Source organism: Sarcophilus harrisii, chromosome 3 (genome assembly GCF_902635505.1).
Source record: "Sarcophilus harrisii chromosome 3, mSarHar1.11, whole genome shotgun sequence".
Taxonomy (NCBI): domain Eukaryota; kingdom Metazoa; phylum Chordata; class Mammalia; order Dasyuromorphia; family Dasyuridae; genus Sarcophilus; species Sarcophilus harrisii.
In genome coordinates this window covers 464,806,994-464,829,470 of record NC_045428.1, presented here as the reverse complement: position 1 = coordinate 464,829,470, position 22,477 = coordinate 464,806,994, and the positions used below count along the sequence as shown (strand labels likewise).

The following is a 22,477-nucleotide window of genomic DNA, read 5'->3' as shown; positions in this document are numbered from 1 at the left end:
AAGGGCATTTTTGGGGATTGACAGTTCTCTCTTGAAGTTAATAGCAAGGTGATAGAGGGTGGGAAGGTTTCCCCTACTTGTAAAATTTTAGAGCTAGAAGCAACCCTAAGTGGCCATCTTACAATCCTCACCTTAAAAAAAAAAATCCTCACTATAACAGCAATCTCTGCTTAAAAATCATGTTAACATATAATGGTTTGTTATTATTGTTTTTAAATAAATCACTAATAATATTTTATCAATTTTAGTTTCTAGCACAGTAAGCCTCCATAGGTCTAACACATATAAACAAACAAAAAAAGAAAGTCTTTCTCTATAATTACTAACTTCTTAAGAACATCATGGGAGCACATGAGCCTCCATCCATTTATTATCCCCTCCTTCTCTCTCCTTTTTTGGAGGGAAGGGGAAATCATAGTTAAGGGACTTGTCCAGGATCACTCAGCCAATAAATATCTGAAACCAGAATTGAACTTAGGACCTCCTGACTCTCCAAGATCAGGGCTGTAGACACTGTGACATTTCACTATGCCTATTCCTCCCTCTCAAAAAGACCACCCTGTCATCTTTTTTTTTTTAGTCCTTGCTGATGCTGTTGCTGTTATCATTCTGTCATTTTTCAGTCATGTCTGACATTTTATGACCTCTCTGGGGCTTTTCTTAGCAAAGATACTGGAGTAGTTTGCTATTTCCTTCTCTGGATCATTTCACAGATAAGGAAACCAAGGCAAACAGAGCTGAATGATTTGCCCCAATCACAAAGTTAGTAAATATCTATGGCCATATTTGAGCTCAAGAGCATGAGGCTTCCTGACTCGTTTCAGTTCTCTATCCACTATACTATATAGTTGTTCCAATAATATACTATTTTTCTTTGTAGTTTATTAATGATTATGTTACAGCAGGCACATATCTCTTTCTCAACCTCTGAATGATGCTCATTTCTAATTCTTCAGAGACAAAAAAGCTTTATCATTTATAACTACTTTGACCTGAAACTAATATTTACATGTCACTTTAAGGTTTGCCAAATGTCTTGAGTATTACAAGAGAGACACTACAAGTATTATAACAAGTGAAGAAACTATAGAGTAGTTAGGACACAAAATTTGCCTAAAGTCACCCAGGAAATCACATCAGAAGCGAGCAAGTTTTCCTGATTCCAAGACATTCTTCACCATGCTATACTTCCTCTCTTATTTACCTCCCTTGTTGGAGGTCCCCAAGTTTTGGGTGGATGAGTACTTATCTATTTCTTAGAGCTGGAATTCCTTTTGTGTAGGGATTGGTCCCTTTCAAACTTCAAATTCAATAATTCCGTGACCTATATTGTCAATATTCATCCAGGACTTTAAAGATGGCAGAAAGTATTAGCAAATGATTAAGGAAAAAGATATCACCATTCTCATATCACAGCACATTTGAACCCCTGCTGTATTCAGTAAACCATATCATCACCATAACAGTTTTTCTCTCTAACCTACATTCAAACATAAATATATGACAGTATAATGCAGTAGAGGTTAAAAAAAAAAAAGAAAAGAAAAAGAAAACACAGGGTCAGAGATTCTGTTCTCTGTTCAAATCCCACCCTTGTCGTTTTTATAACCTTTGTGACCTTGGACAAAGTCACTTTACACCATCTCTCGATCTACATTTTCTAATCTGTAAAATGAAGTGGAGGAATAAGATAGAGTAAACATTGACTAAAGCCCCTTTCAGCTGTAAATCTGTGATACTAAATTCGTGTCTAGGGGTGCCTAGACACTGTATACTCACCATTTGGGAAATCAAACTTTTGACAGAACAGTGAATACATCCCTTTAGTTTAGTCTAAAAGCCACCCCAACACTGTACTAAATGCTGATGTGGTTGTCTCTTACTATATTCCACAAGGAAAATCTTGGATACCCATAATATTACTGGATAACTAAAGGCTAGCATCTTTGCAATGTTCTTAGTTTCAGTGGACTGTGGATGATCATCCAGAGCTACCTCAAAGATGGGAAGCTAAATTAGCTTAAATAATTCTCAGTAAGAAATAAACTTACGCAGGTGATCAAATAAGAAATCCCATAAAATGGGCTTTCCAACTAACATTTGTCATTGATGATGCATGTAGCCCAAAGTCATTTTAACACTATAATTCTGAGTGACAATTACTTTGGGGAGTCTATGAAAAAAATCTTGGTTTTTTTTCCTGCCTAGCTTTGTCTCAACATTTTCAAATTATTACAGTATCAATTTACACAGATCTTTTCGTATTTATAATCATCAAATACACTTTGGAAAGCAATAAATACCTAAACTTTTTTGACCTCTGTAAGGTCCTCTCTGTGTAGTTCATCAGGTCCTTCAAATTCTTTTCTATTCCCTGCCCAACATGTGCAACTAATTTTTGTCTTTCTGAATTAGTGGTGGTATCATATCCATGAATTTGGAAGTCAGGAATTAAGAACTGGGTTCAAAACCTACCTCTGACATTTGCAATCTGTATAACAATAGGAAAAGTAAAGCTTCAATATACAAATTTACAAAAGCTCTGTATGTGTGTTCACACTATATCTCTAATATTTATTTTCTATGGGACAATAGAAAGTCATGAAATGTCTGTAAGCCTCATTATTCTTTTTTGTACAATAGGAGTAGTACCTCCAATGAGATAAGATGTATAATGTACTATATAAATGTCAGTTACAAACATTATGCTACATTCTACAAGAATCATATCAAACCCCTTTCCTAATTACAATTATCCCCACTCTATCCCGATGAGTCCTATTTCCATGTACTATTAATATACAAACAACAATGTTGCAAAGCAGAAAACACACTAGACTTATCAGAAGTTCTAAACTCAAGTTCCAAATTTTCTAATTAGTTTGACAATTACCAAGCCATTTAAATTATCAGTGGCTCATATTGTAAAAATGGAACCATTGAATTAACTACCTACTCCACAAGGTTTTTCTACGATATAAATGGGTGGTGTTATTTTTCTCACAAATAATCTGAGGTAACATATATATCCCTGAAAATGATCTGAGGTTCTCAAAGCTTTCACAGGAAAAATAGTGATCAAAGTTATAACAGTAATAAAAATAATAACAATATATATTTTATGTACTTTAAGCTTTGCAAAACACTACATATACTCTTTAAACATCCCTATAAGCTTTGTGGTATTACTATTAACCCTATTTACAAATGATGAAATTGAGGCACAGAAATGTGGAGTAATTTGCCCAAAATCACACAGATGACAAATATATGAAGAAGGATTTGAGTTCTAGGTCCCATACTTTTCCCACTAAATCACTACAAAACATAAATGAGCCTAGGATACAGAGATAAAAATTGTATGGGCATAACTAGGAAACAAATTCCTCACAAATTACTTTAAATACCCCATCCTCCCTCCCCCCAAAAAACCCCAAAAAGGTAAAAAATCATCTCGCTTCCTGCTCCTCACTCTCCAAAGGCAATCAGATCAATCACTGTCTCTGACAGCACTGATCAACCATTTCTTTATAATATATTAACAGGAACTACAGACTCTATTAAAAGTGTCAAACATGGAGTATGATGAAGGAACAAAGCTAAGTGGGAGTAACCCTAAACAAAACAAACAGCAGAGTTCTAAATAGGTCAAAAAGCAGGCAAAGTGGCTAAAGAGATAAAGCAGTAGCCTTGGAGCAGCCCTGAATTCAAATCCAGTTTCACATACTTCCTAGCTGTGGGATCCGAGGTAAGTCATTTGACCTGTATTTGCCTTTATTTCCTCAACTAAAAATGAGGAAAATAACATGAACAATTTCTTAAAGTTGTTGTGTGAAAAAAAATCAGAGAAAATTTATAAAGTATCTGGTACTTAGTGGATGTTATACAAGTTCTTAGTCTTCTCTCTCTCTCCTCCTTCAAGAAACCAGAGGAAAAAAACCCATAGTGATCAAGAACAAGCTGGAACATAGGCAGGTTTCAATGGCTAAAATGATCCAAGAACTATGAGCTTTTAATGAGTGAAACATGCCACAAGAGAGACCTTCTGTTAATAAATCTTGTTAATAAATCCAAATCCTGGTTCATCTAATTATAACATTTACTATTACATCTGACTATGTAGACATGAGACTTCAAAATCTCTTAATTATATTTAATACCAGAAATAGTGTTCCATTTAATCACTACTCTAAAATGCTAGAAAAATGTGACTGGGTAAGTACCAAATTCTCCAGAGAGGCTATCCAAACAGATGCGGGAGTGTGGGACAGCTTCCTAAAAAAAGTTGTCTCTCTCTTTTTTGTTTTTGTTATTTTTAATGAATCTTAGGAAAGACTCCCACACCAGTCTCTCCATAGGCCTTGTTCAAATTTTGCATTGGTTGAGCAGCTATGTCTCTGCCATAAAAAAATCTGAAAGATAGGTTTTATTGATAAAGCAACAGTTAAACTCCCAACTTGGCATGGGATCATGCCACATGAATCATATAACACATTGCTCAACCTAAAATCTCGCCAATCATAGCAGAAAGTCCCATTATTTAACCTCCACTTAAGAGGAAACTGAGAATTCCAAACCACAGTCTTAAAAATAGCCCTCAAATGTCCAAAATATTAATCATATTTCAACTTGAAAAGTCAACATAACATTACATTCATCCAATCAATACTTGCACTCTCACAGGAGCCTCTCCATACCACCCACAAGTGTTCTAAGGCAGCTTTTTAAAAAAATGCCTCAAGTTATCTAATGATACATATAACTGACATTTATACTGTCATTAAACACATCTGTCACTAAATTTAATCTGCGTTACCCTGGCAAGTGCTCAGATATTTAGAAGTGTTAAGTAATATTCAGGGATATTTAGTAGTATTAATAACTTAGGGTTTATTTCAAAATGTAACATATTAATAGCTGCTCTTGAGTGCTCATTGTCAACCTTCAATAGTATGAAGGAGGCTGATTTTTTTTCATCAGGTTGTTTGGAATTTGATTTAGTTTTAGTCCTGAAGCTACAATTAAACTTTTAGTTAACTTTTCATATCTGTGCTTCATTCAACAGCTGGACTAATCTTTGACATCTCCAAGGTTGGGGAGAGGGGAGAAAATGAAATTTGCAACCAGCCTGTAAACCAACAAATATTAACAAGAAAAGGGTAGATTTCCAAAAACAGCTTTTCTCTGGTGCTCAGAAACAAGGTAACCTGGTATGATACTGAGTAAAAGTTTAAAAAAAAAATCATTGAGGAAATCAGGGAGAAAAAAAAAAAAAAACCTGAATCCGCAAGAAACTGGATATTTTGTTCTTGGAACTCCTGGAGCCACTGTTAATATGGCAAACAGAAATCCATCAGAAGGAGAATAACTGGAGACCAAGAGTATTTGAAGCAAAATGGGTCTATAGGAATGAAGTATCTATGTCCTGGGTACTGAATGGAGTTTAAGTAAGCTGTCTGGTCTTCCCCAGTATCCTAAGGGTCAGGTCAGTTCCAAAGCTGCCTCAGAGATCTGAGATTAGAAGGGGACAAGCCTGGGAGGTCTGGTCCTGGGAAAAGACAAAAACTCTTCCAACTTATCCACCAGTTCTCTGGCACCCAGTGGCTTATTGGCCAGAGGTGGTGATGGAGTGATTTAGAGTGAAAACTCAGAATAAATGTTTCCTTCTAACATCAAGTCAGCTCCACCTAGGGGTTGGAAGCAACTTTAAGAACAAAGGAGGGAGAAAGGCTGAAGCTAAAAGGAACTGGATTCCCCAGATTTCTGAGTCAAATCTGTTTTGCCTTCAGCCATAGAGATTTAAATTTAGTAGTGCCTTACAGATGACATTCATGTTTGGGAACAACACTGTCACAGAATCACAGAATCTTGTAGTTAACTGAAAGAAAAATCCCTTCTACTCAGATGTAGACAAGGGGAACCCATACCTTCCAGAACAGCCTCCTACGAAATAGCCCTGCAGCTAAGGTGAACAAGTCTAAATTCTCTTCTATATGACAAAATAGGTCAAATACTTGAAGATACTTATCATTTCCCAGCAAGATCTTCTCTGATCCAAACTCAATATACTAGGTTCTTCAACTGGACTATTTGGCATGATTTCCATTCTCTGTTCAATTGGTTGCCATTCTCTGAACGTAGTACAATTTGTCAAAGTCCTTTCACTAAGAACTGAGCATAATAGTTCAAATGTGGTCTAACCAGGTCATTTAACAGTGGCACTATCACTTCAAGAATAGACACAGAGGAAATTCTTGTAGCATAGTGTTTTAAAGGGAATTTATACTGTGCTACAAAAATGTCAGAAAGAATTCATCCCACTTAGTCAAAAATGAAAGCATAGCCATCTATCTATCTATCTAACTATATACATACAAATGTTTGTGTGTGTGTGTGTGTGTGTGTGTGTGTGTGTCGGTATATATACATACCAATAACATGAGGGATTCATATGCTAACTTTTTATATCACATAAAATTTAATTACTGTCCCCATTTTACAGATGGTTAAATTAAAGCAAAAACAATTTGTCTAAGATCATATTACTGATTAGTACATCTACTATATGATCACATAGTAGATATCAATGAACAGTGACATTCAAGGCCAAAACACAGCTAAGAAAGGCAGTATTTATTAACCTCTGTTGTTTATTTTTTCCAGAAAATTCCTCTAGGCTCTTTTTTGAAATTAGGAGTTCACCAAAAACAGTACACAGGATGTAAAGAGAGAAGAGTTTAAGAGAACATTTAGTCTAAATTGTTCATTTTGCAAAAGAGAAAAATAAGGATCATAATTTTTACATAATTTTTATGTAATGGAGGTGAAATTAAAACCCAAATTTCTTCTAGCTACTTAAAAGCAAAGACACTTTACCATACTTCTTCTATCTCTGCTCTTCTCCCTGTACCAATCCCCATGCCCAATACAGACACACATAAGAATTCTGAAACAGAATGTAGAAAACTGTCTATCACACTCCATTCCACCCCCTCCCTCTCTTCTCCATATTCACATATATTCATGGTAAAACAGGAAAAAGAAAAATCCTCTACACTGAATACAAAAAAGTCTGAACATATATTACAGAATGTTCTCTCCAACTTCTATGATTATCATCACCCAGCAAATCTATCCCAAAGTTTCTCTCCAATTCACTTGATAAAGTTTAAACCTATCAAAACATTTCAATCCTTATGCAAACTAAAGCTAAGTCATTTTTGAGTGTGCCTCTCCATTCCCCTTCTACAGTAGGTCATTTGGAACCTTACTATGAAATGTATAACTTATTTTGGTTGGGCAGAAACTGTCTTGGAGGCAGTTAGAAAGGTGTCAAATACACGCTTCTCAATACATTTAATCTATAACATTAAAACACAGCTTGTTTTTGTAGTGGAAAGTTGGCACTTTCCTAACAGTAATCTTAAAAAGAAATAAATCATGTCTATACATATTTGGGGAAAGAGGGGGGAAAGTGTGTGTGTGTGTATGTATGTATGTAAAATGTGTGTATGTATATATACATGTGTGTACATATATGTATGTGTGTATATATATATATATATATATAATTAAAATGCACATTAAAAGGGAAGGCATTTGTCTGAAGCAGTTTTAATTTAGCTAAACCAAATATAAGAAGACAATTGCCTTCAGAATTGTTTGGGGAATTATCTTGAGTACAATCAATCAACAAGTCTTTATTGAAGACATGGTAATCCTAAACATTGTGGGGGGAGGGGAGAAAGAAGAGAGAGAATACAAAAACTTAGATTTTGTAACACAAGGATTTTATAACTTCACCAGAGAATCCAATACAGTGCCTTACAGATGTAAATGTTCACGTATAGGGTTGATCAGAGTAGTTCTTGTTCATGGTTCTTTATGGTTCTCTTTGCCTAGAAATTGTTGACTTTCTAGGCATTCAAGTATTATACAAGTATATAACATTCAAGTTATATACTGATTTTTATAATTTCTCTAGGAATCCTGAAGGGTACCTAGAAGGTGCAGTGGATAGAATTCAGGAAAACCTAAGTCCAAATGTGATCTTGGACACATATAAGATTGGGACAAACTAATTCAATACTAACAAAGAAATCTGAATCCCCCTCCTGCTGCCCCAGAAGACATCATCTCTAGTATACCTGATCTGGTGGAAGTGTGTTTGACTTCTATCATGGCCATCATAAATGTCCTACTGCAGGAATCCTGCCCCATCTTATTTTTTTCTGAAAAACAAACAGCTAAACAGATTTGCTTGTTCCTTGACCCCATTACAGACCGGCAGGAAGGTAAACAGTCTGGTCAGTTTGGTACACAATACCTGGAATATTTGTAGGCACTTAGTAAATGTTTGTTAATGGGTACTATCAGTGGTCCTAGGGAACCAATGTATCAGTAATCACTAAAATAACATCTTGACCTTGCCCCACAAAATGTATCAATTTGTACTTTTATTTTGTATATACTTATTATGTGCATTTGTTGTTCCTGCCAAAACAATGTGAGCACCTGGCCTATTGCATTTTTATCTTTGTATCACCATAGTTTAACACAGTGCTGATCAGCACATTGTAGATGCTTTCATAATGTTTGCTGCTTTTTTGACTGACTTGGCCCATCCTCAAGGATGCACTACTAAGGGATAGGTCTAAGTCCTTCAGATAATCAATCAATAAACATTCATGAAACATTTACTATGTATCAGATACTGAATAAATGCAGGTGATAGAAAAAGAGGCAAAAGACAGTCAGTCCCTGGCTTCAAAGACTTTCCAATCTAAACCCTTCATAGAAAGATACAATCAAGAGACCCAAAGGAAGGCTTACCACACTGTGGGCTCTTCAAGATGATCAAGTAATCAACCCCCTACAGCTCATAAATGTTTGTTGAATAATGAATGAACAGAAAACCAAAGAACAAAACTGCATGAAATAAAATGGCAAATTGTATGGCGCTCACAATAAGTTCTCAAAACAAGAATATGGCATTGTATATTAGGATTTGAATCTCATGGAAAGGATTGAAATCTTTCTGCAACATGGAGGACAGACACTTTTGGAAATGGTTGTCTCACCTTGCCAGAATTAGAGGAAGGAGTTTGAGCTAAAAATAAGGGCTCCTTTTATTTCCACCATCAAACTATTTTTCCCCTCTTCCATTCTAATCCTGGTGTTTATCACAGAAGTCAAGAAAAACAAAATTCTTCAATACTCCCTTTTCAGCAATCAAAAGAAAATCAATTATGGTGGATAGCCCCACCTGATCCCAACAGATGATCTGTTTCCCTATTCTGTCAGCATACATGCCTCTCCAGGAGGGACAGGTTCTGCTTTGGGGAACTGCAGATTAGTCTTTTCCAGACTAGGCCAACTTCAGGGTTACAATCTTTTTGTTGGTTTTCTTCCCTGTCAAAGTCTTCTTCTATTAGTACAGAGGGACCTTAGCCAGACCTAAAGCTAGTATAATAGCTTGATTTTTTCAAGAGAGGGGAAAAGAAAAGCAATTGTTGGCCATCTCCCTGGAAACCCTTAAGAGGAAGGGTCGTTTACTTGTTTTTGGATCACTCCCAATACCAGAATACCTCTCTTCTCTTTGAATGAAGGAGCAAAAGGAAAAGGGACCTGGGAATGGCTTGAAAAGAATATGAGAGCAAGCACCCACATTCCTTCCCTTTTCTCCTCAAAGAGAGCCAGCCTCAAAAGAAAAAGCCAGCCTCCCAAATCAAGGAGAGCAAAGCCAGGGTAAGGAAAGCAGAACCCAGCTAACTGCAAGCCCCTAAGATAATGTCACTATTGTCCTATTTATGTTCTATACTACTAATATTGCAAACCAAGAGCCTCTTCAGTTTAGCTGGGGGATGACTAAATACTCACTACTGGCTGGTAATTGCCTACTTCATTCTATTGGGCATAATTCATCAGCCAGATTACAGCAAGTCACACTGAAGTTTATGAGGAATGCAAAGATTATAACATAACCTGATACAACATAAGGCATTTATGTGAGCAGTCCAAAGACAGATCACTTTACAAAAAAAAAAAAAAAAAAAAAAAAAAAAAAAAAAAAAAAAAAAAAAAAAAACTAGGCTAGCAAAATAATCATAAAACATACAGGTCAGTGGGCACCCACTTTGTTTATTGCTACTCATTCCATTTTTGAATAGCTCAGCACATCTGTAATTGCTAGTTAACAGGCAGGCTGGATCTTGACTATTACAATTCCCCAAAAATGTCTCAGTCACTGGGAAAAGGATTGATATTAAGTCATTTTCAGAAAACACTCATTGCTATGTTACAGAGACAAAAAATAGTACCAATCTAACATCTGACTGATATTTGATGTCTGTACCAGTCTTCTTGCATATGGATTTTTCAGTGTCCACTAGAGATGAAAACATTATAAATGGACAATCCTGGGAACTTCTTCATCACAAAGCAGTGTACATAAAAATTTGACTGCTACCACCCTCGAGCCACTCCAGAAGCAAATTCCCAGATGGTTAAAAAATATATGGAATTTTATCAGTTTAACTTAGTTCAGAAAGATAACTTTTGCTTTTTTCAAAAAATGTTAGACTTTGTTGTTGAGATGGGAGAGGGAACGGAGAAGCACAGAAAAGAGCTCAGCAACACTCTAAAATGGTGGGGGGGAGGTAAGTTTTTTGTCTTTGTATTTTATGGTGCTCTACTTTCCTGGCTGCTCCTTCTTTTCTCATTGTTCAACTGCTCCAATTTAAAAATCAAGTCTCGCTCAAAGAAAAAAAAAAGATGGGACACTAGGATTGATGATATTTCCTGGATTCTGCAAAACCTAACATTAATACACACACACACACACACACACACACACACACACACAAACAAGCTCTCTCTCAGAGTATAGTTCCCACGCCACAAACCTAAACATTATTCAAGTATTTGCTAAAAATTTAAGGAACCTTTCCATAACTAGGGAAACTAAATCCTCTCCCTTAAACAGAATGGTTGGTCCTATATTTGAATGCTCCTCTGTGAACAAGTCCTCAGTTCCTCGATGCCCGCCCGCCCGCCTGCCTGCCTTCCCTTTCAAAGAGATTGAACTTGCCTTGCTGCCTGCTAAGGGGGCCAAGTATTCTGCAGTCTTTCGTGTGTTCTCTGTGCATTTATTTTAATTGGACTGGGGTTGAGGACGCAATCATAGCATCTAATCCTCACAACAAAGCGAGGATACAAATCCACAGTGATGAACAAACCAGCCTCCTCCCCCACCCCTTCCTCCCACCACTATAGGTTCCCCTTAGAAAAGACAGGCATTCTGGCCCCAGAATTAATGCACTGGACTGGAGGATAAGGAAAGCAGCCCGCGCTTGGAGGAGGAAGAGATGAAGAAGGGGGAAGGGGGAGTAAGAGAGGGATGAAAGTGGCAGAGATTCGATTCTTCCCTTTTTTAACTATCAAGGGGGCACGAATAGAAACCAGAACTGGTCAAGACCCCGGTGGGATCATCACGCAGCTCTAAGCTCTGCAAAGACTAGCCTGCCTGCTCCCTCCCACCCGCTCTGCTGTCTGGTCAGGTTGGAGAGTGGGGGAGGTTCAAGCTCGTTTGTCTGACACTTGTAAATGGAAGTGGGTTCCAACTTGGAAAACAAACGCGCCGGAGACCCAGGGGCGGGAGAGGAGAAGCAGGGAGGGGGAAGGGAAGAAAGAGGATGGTGAGAGCTAAGGAAGGGCCTCCTCAGTCTCAAACCCACCACCTTCCTCTCTCCAACCCCTCTCCCCACCTCCGACTGCTGCCCGCAGGCATGCAAACACCAGAATAAGCATCACCAGCAACTCCAACTAGGAGATTGGTAGCTCTGAACTGAGCCGGTAGATGTAGGTGGACGGGGGGGGGGGGGGGGGGGGGGGGAGAGAAGAGAGGAATGAAGAGAGCGAGAAAAGGAGAGTAGAGACGCTGAGGGCAGCGGGTGCTGCAGCTCTGTTCCCCAGGGATTGATGAACCAGCAGTGTCACCGTGGTCACCCACGCTTGGGGGCGGGCAGGGGCGCAAAGCGAAGCCTATCCTCCAATCCTCCCCTTCTCCCTCTGCATCAGCTCCGGGGGTCCAAAGCAGAAGCAGCGGCGGCAGCGGTGGCAGCTCCTTTCTCCCAGCTTCCTCCAAGGAACCACCTTCCCCCTCCACTTCTAATTCTGCCCAGGGCACAAAAAAGAGTAACAGCTCCGGGGTTTTCCCTGCTTTCTGCTCTCCCTCCATCTCCCCCTCTCTTCCCGCCCCCCCCCCCCCCCCCCCCCCCCCCCCCCCCCCCCCGCGAGGGGGGCGCCCCCCTCGCCCCCCCCCCCCCGAAAGTGAACAATAAAAGTTGCTTCCAAAGAAGACGAATTCTAACCTGCTTCTAACTACCTCTGAAACGATTGCTAGAACTAGAGGGAAAGGGAGGAGGGATGGTTCTTTTAAACCTACCCCAGTTTCCCTTCTCTTTCCCCGCCGCCTCCATTCTCCCGGGTTGTCTTCTAGATCCCCTCCCCATCCCAGGCAAGATGCACTTTCTCCGGGCGACCCCCACTGGACAGAGTCCGCGTCAACGGCAGCGGCAGCGGCTGCACGCCCTTTTCCCCCCAGGGAGAAACGAGTCCAATCCTTCCTTCTCCGATTTCTGAAACCGTCCACCTTAGTCCCCCACCTCCTACGGAAAAATAAAGCGCCCTCCACCCACCCATGAGCCAGTGCTGAAATGTGCCCCCGCATAGCCCAAGAGACATGCCTGCACTGTGCGTGCAAGCCACAACCGCCTCTCCCGCACCGCCACGGCTGGAAACAAGTAGAAAGCAAACCCATTGCGGGGGACTCTGCGAGTCAGGACTCGGGGCACAGTCCCAGACCGCCCTTGGTCTATTTTTAAAATTAAACACCATTCCCTCACGCGCGCCAAAAATGATGCACATCCCCCCTTTCCTCTCTCAAGAGGCTGAGAACAACCTTCTTCTCCCTTCCTTATTCCAGAATAGACATATATCCCCAGGAGCAAGAGTACCTCCTTCAAAGAAGTCCAATCCTGGACAATTACTTAGAGCCTCCGGTTGTAGGACCACCGCAGGCAAAGAAAGAAAGAAGGTGCGAGACACAGGACAGCGTTTGCTAGAGCCCCTTTCGGGCCCCGGGAATCTCCAAGCCCAGTCTCTGCTGCCTCGCGGCACCTTGCGAAGCGACCAAACTTGCGCCTCTAGTCCCCTCCAAGTGCACTGCATCCATAGGCATTCAAAATCCAAATCGCGCACAGTAGACAACCAGCGACAAAAGCGTGGGCACGCAGGCTGGGGCACTTTTCAGTCCACCTGCAGCTGGTTTCTGCTCAGCATCCCCAGGGCCACTCCCAGGGGTTTTCACCTTTCCTAGCCTAGAACCCCAAAACTTTTGCAACTCCAAAATGCCAATATCTTTTCCCCATATGAACGCCTTAAGCTGCTCAGAAGGTAAAAAACAGGATCCTTCTCAATTGGCGGTGGCGTTGGTAGCAGCTTGGCTTAGCTCAGGCTCCGGGCTGTACAGGGAAGCAACTTTGCAAGGTGAAAAGTTTCCCCCACGCGCTTCGCCAGCTCTTGCCCCCCACGCCTTGCCATCACAGTAGATCTGCACTGGGCAATTGGAGCTCTGCTCCGGCAGGAAAGATCCCACGCACCAAACCGAAAAGCGTAACCATATATACATACACATTTTAAAATAATAATACCCACGCACCCTTTCCTCCTCCAGCAAATCAGCAACTCCTCCGCGAGCTTCCCCCGTTGTGTGGCTTCTAGAGGCGCTCCATGGGAAGAGGGAGCCCAGCGCCCGGCCGCTGCCGCCCGCCGCCACTGCAGTAGCCTCCCGGCGCAGAGCATGCACCAGGACTGGGGCCGGGAGGAGAGGCGCTCGGCTTTCCGGCCGCTGCCAGGAGCTCGTAGAGGGGAGGGAGGGGAGCCAAGAGGAGGAGAAAGGAAAGGGGAAGGGGAGGAGAAGGGACTGGGGGGCGATATCCCAACCCGCAGCTCTGATCACAGCGCAACCTACCGGGAGGAGAGCCCAATCTCGACAAGAAGCTCCCTCTCCCTGTGGCTGCTGCTGCTGCTGCTGCTGCTGCTGCTGCTGCTGCTGCTGCTGCTGCTGCTGCTGCTCCGGCTGCTGCTCCGACTGCTGCTGTCGCCGCTGCCACTGCTGCTGCCGTTCTTGCAGCCGCTTCCACCGCTCCAGCCCCTATTCTTGCCTCTCTTTTCTCTCCCTGTAAGATCAGACCCGCACGCATACACCGTCCGCCGCACTCGCTCTCCCGCCTCTCTCGGCTCTCTCTGGCTGTCTCCTCCTCCTAAACTGAGAGTGAAAGGGAAAAAGGGAAGGAGAAGCATCACTAACAGGGATGACTGGGGATGAAGGGCTATAACGGAGGGGTTTGGGGGAGGGAGGTGGGTACAGAGAGAGATGGCCTATTGGAGGACTGTGGAAGAAAGCAGGAGGGATCTGATCTCCTCCTCCTTCCACCCCCACTACCTGGAAGCTAGACTAATTTTAGCAGGAGTCTTGAGGTCCTGAGGATGCCAATCAAAACACTGTGGCATAGAAATACATTAAAGTCAACATTTGTAGAGCACTTATTTTTTCCAAGGCACCTACACTTTCGTCATTTCATGAGATTTTCACAAACCTAGGATAAGTGTTATCCCCATTTCCCAGATAAGGAAACTGAGGCACAAGAAAATTTAGGGACTTGTTAATAAAGATAAAGACCTAGACAAAAAGACACCTGACGCTTAGCCAAAGAGTCATTTTATTAAAACACTTTAGTTTCTTGTACACAAGACAAGATTTCCACCCAATTTTGGGGCTTTGGAGCCATTTGGTTCCCTGGGGGAAGTGGATTTCTAAGTCAGAAAAGGTGTTTCTTGGCGATTCTATGATCTTTTCCCCTTACCCTGACCCAAGGATATCTTGGTCATTTCTCTAAAATAGGAGAAGCAGTCAGCTAGATCGATTTGGCACTTGAGAGGTCAATCAGGAACTCCAGCCTGCTATCTGCCTATTTCCAGTTACTTTATTTTTGCTCCAACTCTCCCACGCCGCCTCTAGACCTACTTTAATATGCTGAAACAGATCAGTCACACAAACACCCCACTCTGTGTATCCTCTCACTAGTTTTTCTTTCTCTCAAGCAGACATGGGAGGCATTAACACACCCCACTATATCATCTAACATCTGTCTCTCCAAATCAGACACAAACCATTTTGCCTCAGATGCTCTATTTCAGATGCCTGAAATTAAAGTTGGAGCAAGGCAACAGGACAGGCGAAAGGTGGGAGAAGATTAGTAAAATGCAGCTCAAAACCTAATTAACGATTTCTTTCCTAAGGTGGATACCTTGTCCATTCTGCCACCATCTTCCCAAGGCTTCAGTTTCTCGCTGTAGAAAGACCAGCAAGAATTGTGCTGAGGAAAGGGGAGGGAGTTCACCAGAGCAGCTTTGAACTACTAATTGATTGAGTTTACCTTTCTAGTGTTCTCTCTTATTGCCTGATTCCTTTCCTCTTTACAGCTGCTACATAAAGACTCCACACCAATTCCCAAAGGTGAAAAGTTCTCTGTGAAAAGCACAGGGCCAGCCTTTCTGCCCTGACTGTCCTCATAAAACACAGAGAGCTCTGGTCACCCTGCTCCTACAGTTTAATGGAAATACTAAAAAACTATGGCAGCTCCCCATGCATCAGCTAATTCAAGATAATTGGCACAAAGTGACCAAGGACCTTGCTGCCACCTAGGGCTTTAGAACACACTCTATAATGAAAGAAACAATTGGAAGCCCCCAGAAAAGCTTGCTTTGCTCCAAGATGTTATAATTTGAATAATTTTTTTCTGACTTTGTTTTGATATCTGTAGCTATCCTGCCATTAAAAAAGGTTTATTACCATTTAAATAAGCACCCTCATTTTCCTGGTGACCAACAGAGTACAACTTTGCATCAGAGATTTTAATAAATGAATGAATAAATTTACTACCAGAGTGGTTTTCGGAAGGTTTTGAGGCAACATGGCAGGCAGCATATGAATACTCACCTTGGATCAAGGCATCTGGTAGTTTGGCCTTGGGATGCTGAGAGAAGTAATGCTGGCAATTGGAAAGGATGCTTCCTAGCTTCCTCATCTGGAAAACTGCCAGGTAAGTGGAGGAGTGGTATGTTCTCACTAGTCCTACTGTGCTTCCTCTCAGCCAAATTTTATGTATGTGTGTGTGCATGTGTGTAGGTGCCATTTGGTGCCTTGCAGATAAGTGCAGAAATCTATCTGACTTCCAGCCTTCCCAGCACCCGAGGCAGTACACAGATGATAAAATAAACACTCTTTCCTACCAACCAGACATAAGCCATTACTAGCCCTGGGTAAGAGGCTTCCTGCAAAGATGATAGAGTGCTTTATCTTGGTCTGACATAGATTATAAATAGTGTGTACTAGGGGACAGGAACATCCCTTTGGGCATTTATTCTTTGCATAATACTCCATACATATTGCATTATTATTTTTGTTATTCTTATTCCATAAATGAGAAGATGTTACTCTTTTGCTCAAAAGCTTAAAGCTATTCCTATAGTCCAAAATCTTCCCATTGCCTACAGTTTAAACCCTCCTACAAGTCACTTAAACTTCCCAGAAAACTGGCTCCACAATATTCATCCAATCATTTTTCTCACTACTCCCCTATACAAACACTTAACTCAGATTGCCACTTCAGTTTCTTAACTGTCCCACAAATAAGCTGTGTTTATCCATAACTTACAGCCCTGGCCTAAGATGGTTTTACCTTCAGATTATGATGCCTGAGAGCTGGATCTGCCTTTTATCTCTTTTTGTATCGCCAGCACTTGGCATAGGACCTAGCACATAGCAGGTTCCTTTTTTTCCTCTTAATGACATTTTTCCTAATTATATATAAAGATGTTTTCAACATTTATTTTGTAAGATTTAGGGTTCTGAATTATTCTCCTCTTGAAGATAGCAAGCAATCTAATGTAGATTATAAATGTATAATCATGTTAAACATTTTCACATTAGTCATCTTGTGAAAGAAGAATGAGAACAAAAAGGGAAAAGCATAAAAAAGAAAAAAGTCAAAATAGCATACTCTGATCTGCATTCCGACTCCATGATTCTTTTTCTGGATGGGAATAGCATTATTCGTCACAAGTCCCTTGGAATTGTCTCAGAACAATTGTATTTCTGAGAAAAAACTAAGTCTATCATAGTTGATCATCATACAATGTTTCTTTTACTGTGTAGAATATTCTCCTAGTTCTGCTCACTTCACACTCAGTATCAATTCATGTAAGTCTTTTCAGGTTTTTCTATAATCCATCTGCTCATCATTTATGATAGAACAATAGTATTCTATTACATTCATTCACAACTTGTTCAGTCACTCCCCACTTAATGGATATTCCCACAAATTCCCAGTCTTTTGCCATCACACAGCTGTTACAAATATTTTTTGCACATGTAGCTCCTTTTCCCTTTTTATGATCTCTTTGGGATATAGAGCTAGTAGTGGTATTGCTGGATCAAATAGTATGTATGCACAGTTTTATAACTCTTTGGGCATAATTCCAAATTGCTCTCTAGAACAATTGGATCAGTTCACAACTTTACTAACAATGTATTAGTCTGAAAACTTCCTGTTCATATCCTTTGATTGGAGGGTGACCATATTTTTATAAATTTGATTCAGTTGTCTATATAGTTTAGAAATGAGGCCTTTATCAGAAACACTGGGTATAAAAATTGTTTACCAGCTTTCTACTTTCCTTCTAATCTTGATTACTTTGGTTTTGTTTGTACAAAACCTTTTTTTTGGTTAACATTTCCACGTAGTCTATATTTTTGGACCCAAATTTTTCCACTCCCACCCAGATACAAGTAGTGGATTGGCAACTTGCAAATTGTTTTTTAAATAGTTTGGTGACTGTTTCAATCTCCTAAATTGGTCCTGCCTATGCTTCTCCTCTAAGTATAATGCCTAAGGATACCACAGAGGTTTTTAATGCAAAACCTTTTTCATTTAATGTGATCAAAATTATCCATTTTGCATTTCATAATGCTCTCTTGTCTCCTTTTTGGTCATAAATTCTTCCCATCTCTATAAGTCTGACCGGTAAACTATTCCTTGTCTGCTTATGATATCACTCTTTGTGTCTAAATAATGTAATCATTGGTACAGGATGTGAGATGTTGGTCAGTGTTTAATTTATGCCATACTATTTTCCAATTTCCCCAGGAGTTTTTGTCAAATAATGAGTTTTTATCCCAAAAGTGGTAATCTCTAGGTAGACTACAATAGAGTCACTTACCACTGTGTTTTGTATATCTAGCTTATACTACTAATCTACCACTCTTATTTTCTAGACTGTACCAAATGGTTTTGGTGATTGCCTCTTCATAATATTGTTTTAAATCTAATACAACTAGGCTATCTTCCTTTGCATTTTTTCCCCATTAAGTCCCTTGATATTCTTGAACTTTTTTTCTTCCAGATGAATTTTGTTATTGTTTTTTCAACCTCTAATAAAATGATTTTTGGTAGTTTGATTGATATGATCCTAAACAAGTAAATAAATTTAGGCAGCTCGGCCTCTCCATGAGCTATTGATATTTTACCATTTGTTTAGAACTGACTTATTTGTGTGGAATGTTTTATAATTGTGTTCATATTGTTCCTTGTTTTGCCTCAACAGATAAACAATATTTTATATTGTCAACAGTTATTTTAAATGGAATTTCTCTTTCTACTTGTTACTGCTGGGCTTTGTTAGTAATAAATAGAAATGCTGATGATTTGTTTTGGTTTATTTTATATCCTGCAACTTTGCTAAAGCTCTTAATTATTTACATAGCAGATTCTAAATAAATATATATATTAATTGATTATTGATTGACCCACCAACTACAATGTGATTTCCCCTCTCCTTTGCCCAACATAATTCTACCCTCCTTCAACATCACATTCAAATTATTCCTTTTCCATAAGGCCTTTCTGGATCATCTAGTCCAAGTTATACTTTAACTTCTTTATCATCTAGTTTTGACGTGATTTTTGGTGAATGGGTACTTAATCACATACTACTTTGAATTTTTTTAACTTAAATCTTTCATGTCTTAACTCTCCAATTAAATTGTAAGCTTTTGGAGGGTAGGCATCTTTTCCTCATTTTTATTTATCCCTCTTAGCATCTGGCACAATAATATTCATACATGCAGTCATTAAATAAATAAATTGATATAGTATATTTATTTTCAAATAATTTTCATATCTATTTCATGAAAAATTAATTTGATCCTTAGAATAAATAATGCATATTTTATTCTTATTTTATGGAAAGGAAAATGAGACACAAGAGAGACATCACATAATTAGGGAGGGGATGAGTTCTGAACACTGTCTTCTAGATTTTTATCATCAATATATATAACATTTAGCTGCTTGTAGGGAAGGAGTATTACAAATTACAATTTCAATAGTAATCTAAATAATGAAAATAAAATTATATGAATACTTATATTTCTAACTTTTTTCATTTAGGAATATTTAAATGTCATTTTAAAACCATCAGCAATGATGACAGTTGCTGGATTTCAGTGTCTGTTACCACCTACTACTCAGACTAAGGGCATCTCATTCATTCTTCACAATTACAATAAACTACCCACTCCGGTGAATCAGTGGAATAGATTACATACATGCAACACAATAATTACGGCCTATAAAGAAACTGGAAACTGAGTGGTTGCCCATCATTTAGAGAATGGCTGAATAAATTGTGGTATATGAATGGAATATTGTTGTTCTGTAGGAAAAGATCAGCAGGATGATTTCAGAGAGGCCTTAAGAGACTTACATGAACTGATGCTAAGTGAAATGAGCAGAACCAGGAAATCATTGTACAAGGCAACAAGAAGATTGTACAATAATAACTCTGATGGACTTGGCTCTCTTCAACAATGAGATGATTGAGGCCAGTTCCAATGATTTTGTAAGGAAGAGAGTTATCTACACCCAGAGAGAGGAGTGTGGGAAATGAGTGTGGGTCATAGCATAGCATTTTCACTTTTTTGTTGTTGTTTGCTTGCATTTTGTTTTCTTTAACCTTTTTTTCTTTTTGATCTGATTTTTCTTGTTCAGGATGATAATTATATAAATATGTGCACATATATTGGATCTACCATATATATTTAAACATGCTTAAAATATATTGGATTACTTGTCATCTAGGGGAGGGAGTAGGAATAAGGGGGAGAAATTTAGAACACAAGGTTTTGAAAGAGTCATTATTGAAGAATTACCTATGTATATGTTTTGAAAATAAAAAACTTTACTTAAAAAAACAGGACAAAAAGATAAAAAAAGAATTTTTTCCCAAATGCTAAATATTTTATGGCAATTTGTATGTTGTAAACTAAAAATGGTTTTAAAAAATTGGGAAAACCGTATTTAATCTGCTTTAAGTTGTAAAGTTGTGTATAATAAAGAATTTGAAACAGAAAAAAATTAATCAAGGCCTATAGTAATCTATTATTTGATAAACCCCCAAACTCAAACTTCAGGAATAAGAGTTCACTATTTGACAAAATAGCTGGGAAAATTGGAAAATAATATGTCAGAAACTCGGCATAGACCTACATTTGATACTCTATAACAAAATAAGGTCAAAATGGATACACAATTTAGACATAAAGGATGATACCATAAACAAATTAGAAACGCAAGAAATAATTTATCCATCAAATTTTTGGAGAAAAGAGGAATTTATGACCAAAGAAGAAGTAAAGAATATTATGAAAGGCAAAATGGACAACTTTGATCACATTAAATTAAAAAGGTTTTGCACAAACAAAACCAACAGAAAAAAAGATTAAAAAGGAAGTACAAATCTGGGTAAAAATCTTTACACCCAGTGTTTCGGATTAAGATCTCATTTCTAAAATCTATAAAGAACTGTGCCAAATGTATAAGAATATGTCATCCCCCAATTAATAAATGGTCAAAGGATATGAACAGACAATTTTCAGATGATTAAATTAAAGCCATTTATAGTCATACAAAAACAAATGTCCTAAATCACTATTGATTAGAGAAATGCAAATTAAAACAACTCACACTCTCAGATTGACTAAAATGACAGGAAAGGATAATAATAAATGTTGGAGAGGATGTGGGTAAACTGGGACACAAATGCATTACTGTTGGAGTTGTGAAATGATCCAACCATTCTGGAGAGCAATCTGAAACTGTGCCCAAAGGGCTATCAAACTGTGTATACCCTTTGACCCAGCAGTGTCTAATCCTGGGTCTATATCCCAAGGAAATCATGAAGAAGGGAAAAGCACTTAAATGTGCAAAAATGTTTGTAGCAGTGCTTTTTGTTATAGCAAAGAATTGAAAAATGAGTAAACACCCATCAATTGGGGAATGGCCAAATTAGTTGTGGTATATGAAGGTAATGAAATATTATTGTTCTATAAAAATTATGAACAAGCTTTTTAGATTTTAGAAAGTCCTGGAAAGATTTATATGAACTAATGCTGATCAAAACAAGCAGAATCAGAAATATATTGTATACAATAACAGCAAGAATGTGTGATGATCAACTATGAACTATATAATACTAAAATCTAATTGATGAGGAATAAAACAAAGAAAGAGAATTATAGTTTAGTATCTCTAGTGAATCTTGCAAAAAATTTAAGTAAACCCCTAGTAAAGTTTCTAGCAATATATCCAAAAATTACCCCTCATGGTTACATTTTATTGACACCAGAAATAAAAGGATTGTTTCAACATCAGGAAAATAATAAAATAAATCCTGGGTTTTGTTTTGCTTTTTTTTTTTTTTTTTTTTAAGGAAAACCATCAACTACTGTGAACTCTGAAAAATTACAGGAGGGTAGGATTCTGGAAAGATGGCAGAGTAAATTGGTAAATTTCAAGCTCTCCCAATTTCTCTCACAAATAATTTTTATACCTCAAGGCATACATAGACTGGTGAAAAATTAAAGAAGATTTGGGGCAGAGTAGGGGTCCTCCAGATATAACCCAAAAAGATCTGAAGAAAGACCTCAAGTGGGATTAATATGTCTAAAGTGTGAATACTTCCACAGGTATCCAGCTATCTCCACAGAATAGCCCAGATTCTTGCACCTGACATGGACCCCTTGGGCTAGCGGGGTGTGTTTGGATACTCAGCAGGAACCACAGAAATTTTTACCTCCTGACTGTTTGTCAGGTGGGGGATTAGGAACTGATTAGGAATACCAAGGTGAGAAGGAATCAGCTCCCAGGGAGTGAAAAAGCATAAGGACAGGAACACTGCTACTGCTGGTTGTGGGCACTTGTAGGAGGGTGAAGCTCTTAGTTTGGGGTTCCTGATCAAAGTGAAAAGCTAAAGAGAAGCTTGAGGTACACAATTAGAGCTGCTTACACTAATA

General features: G+C 38.9%; 1 protein-coding gene across 1 annotated transcript in view; it reads right to left on the bottom strand.

Moving 5' to 3' along the window:
* FAT3 (FAT atypical cadherin 3) overlaps positions 1–14,113 on the bottom strand; it is a 699,235-nt gene extending 685,122 nt beyond the window's left edge. Inside the window, exon 1 of the mRNA XM_031960969.1 lies at positions 13,721–14,113. The gene's annotated coding sequence lies outside the window, so the exon portion shown is untranslated. The remainder of the gene's footprint in view (positions 1–13,720) is intronic.
* Between the last annotated feature and the right edge of the window lie 8,364 nt (positions 14,114–22,477).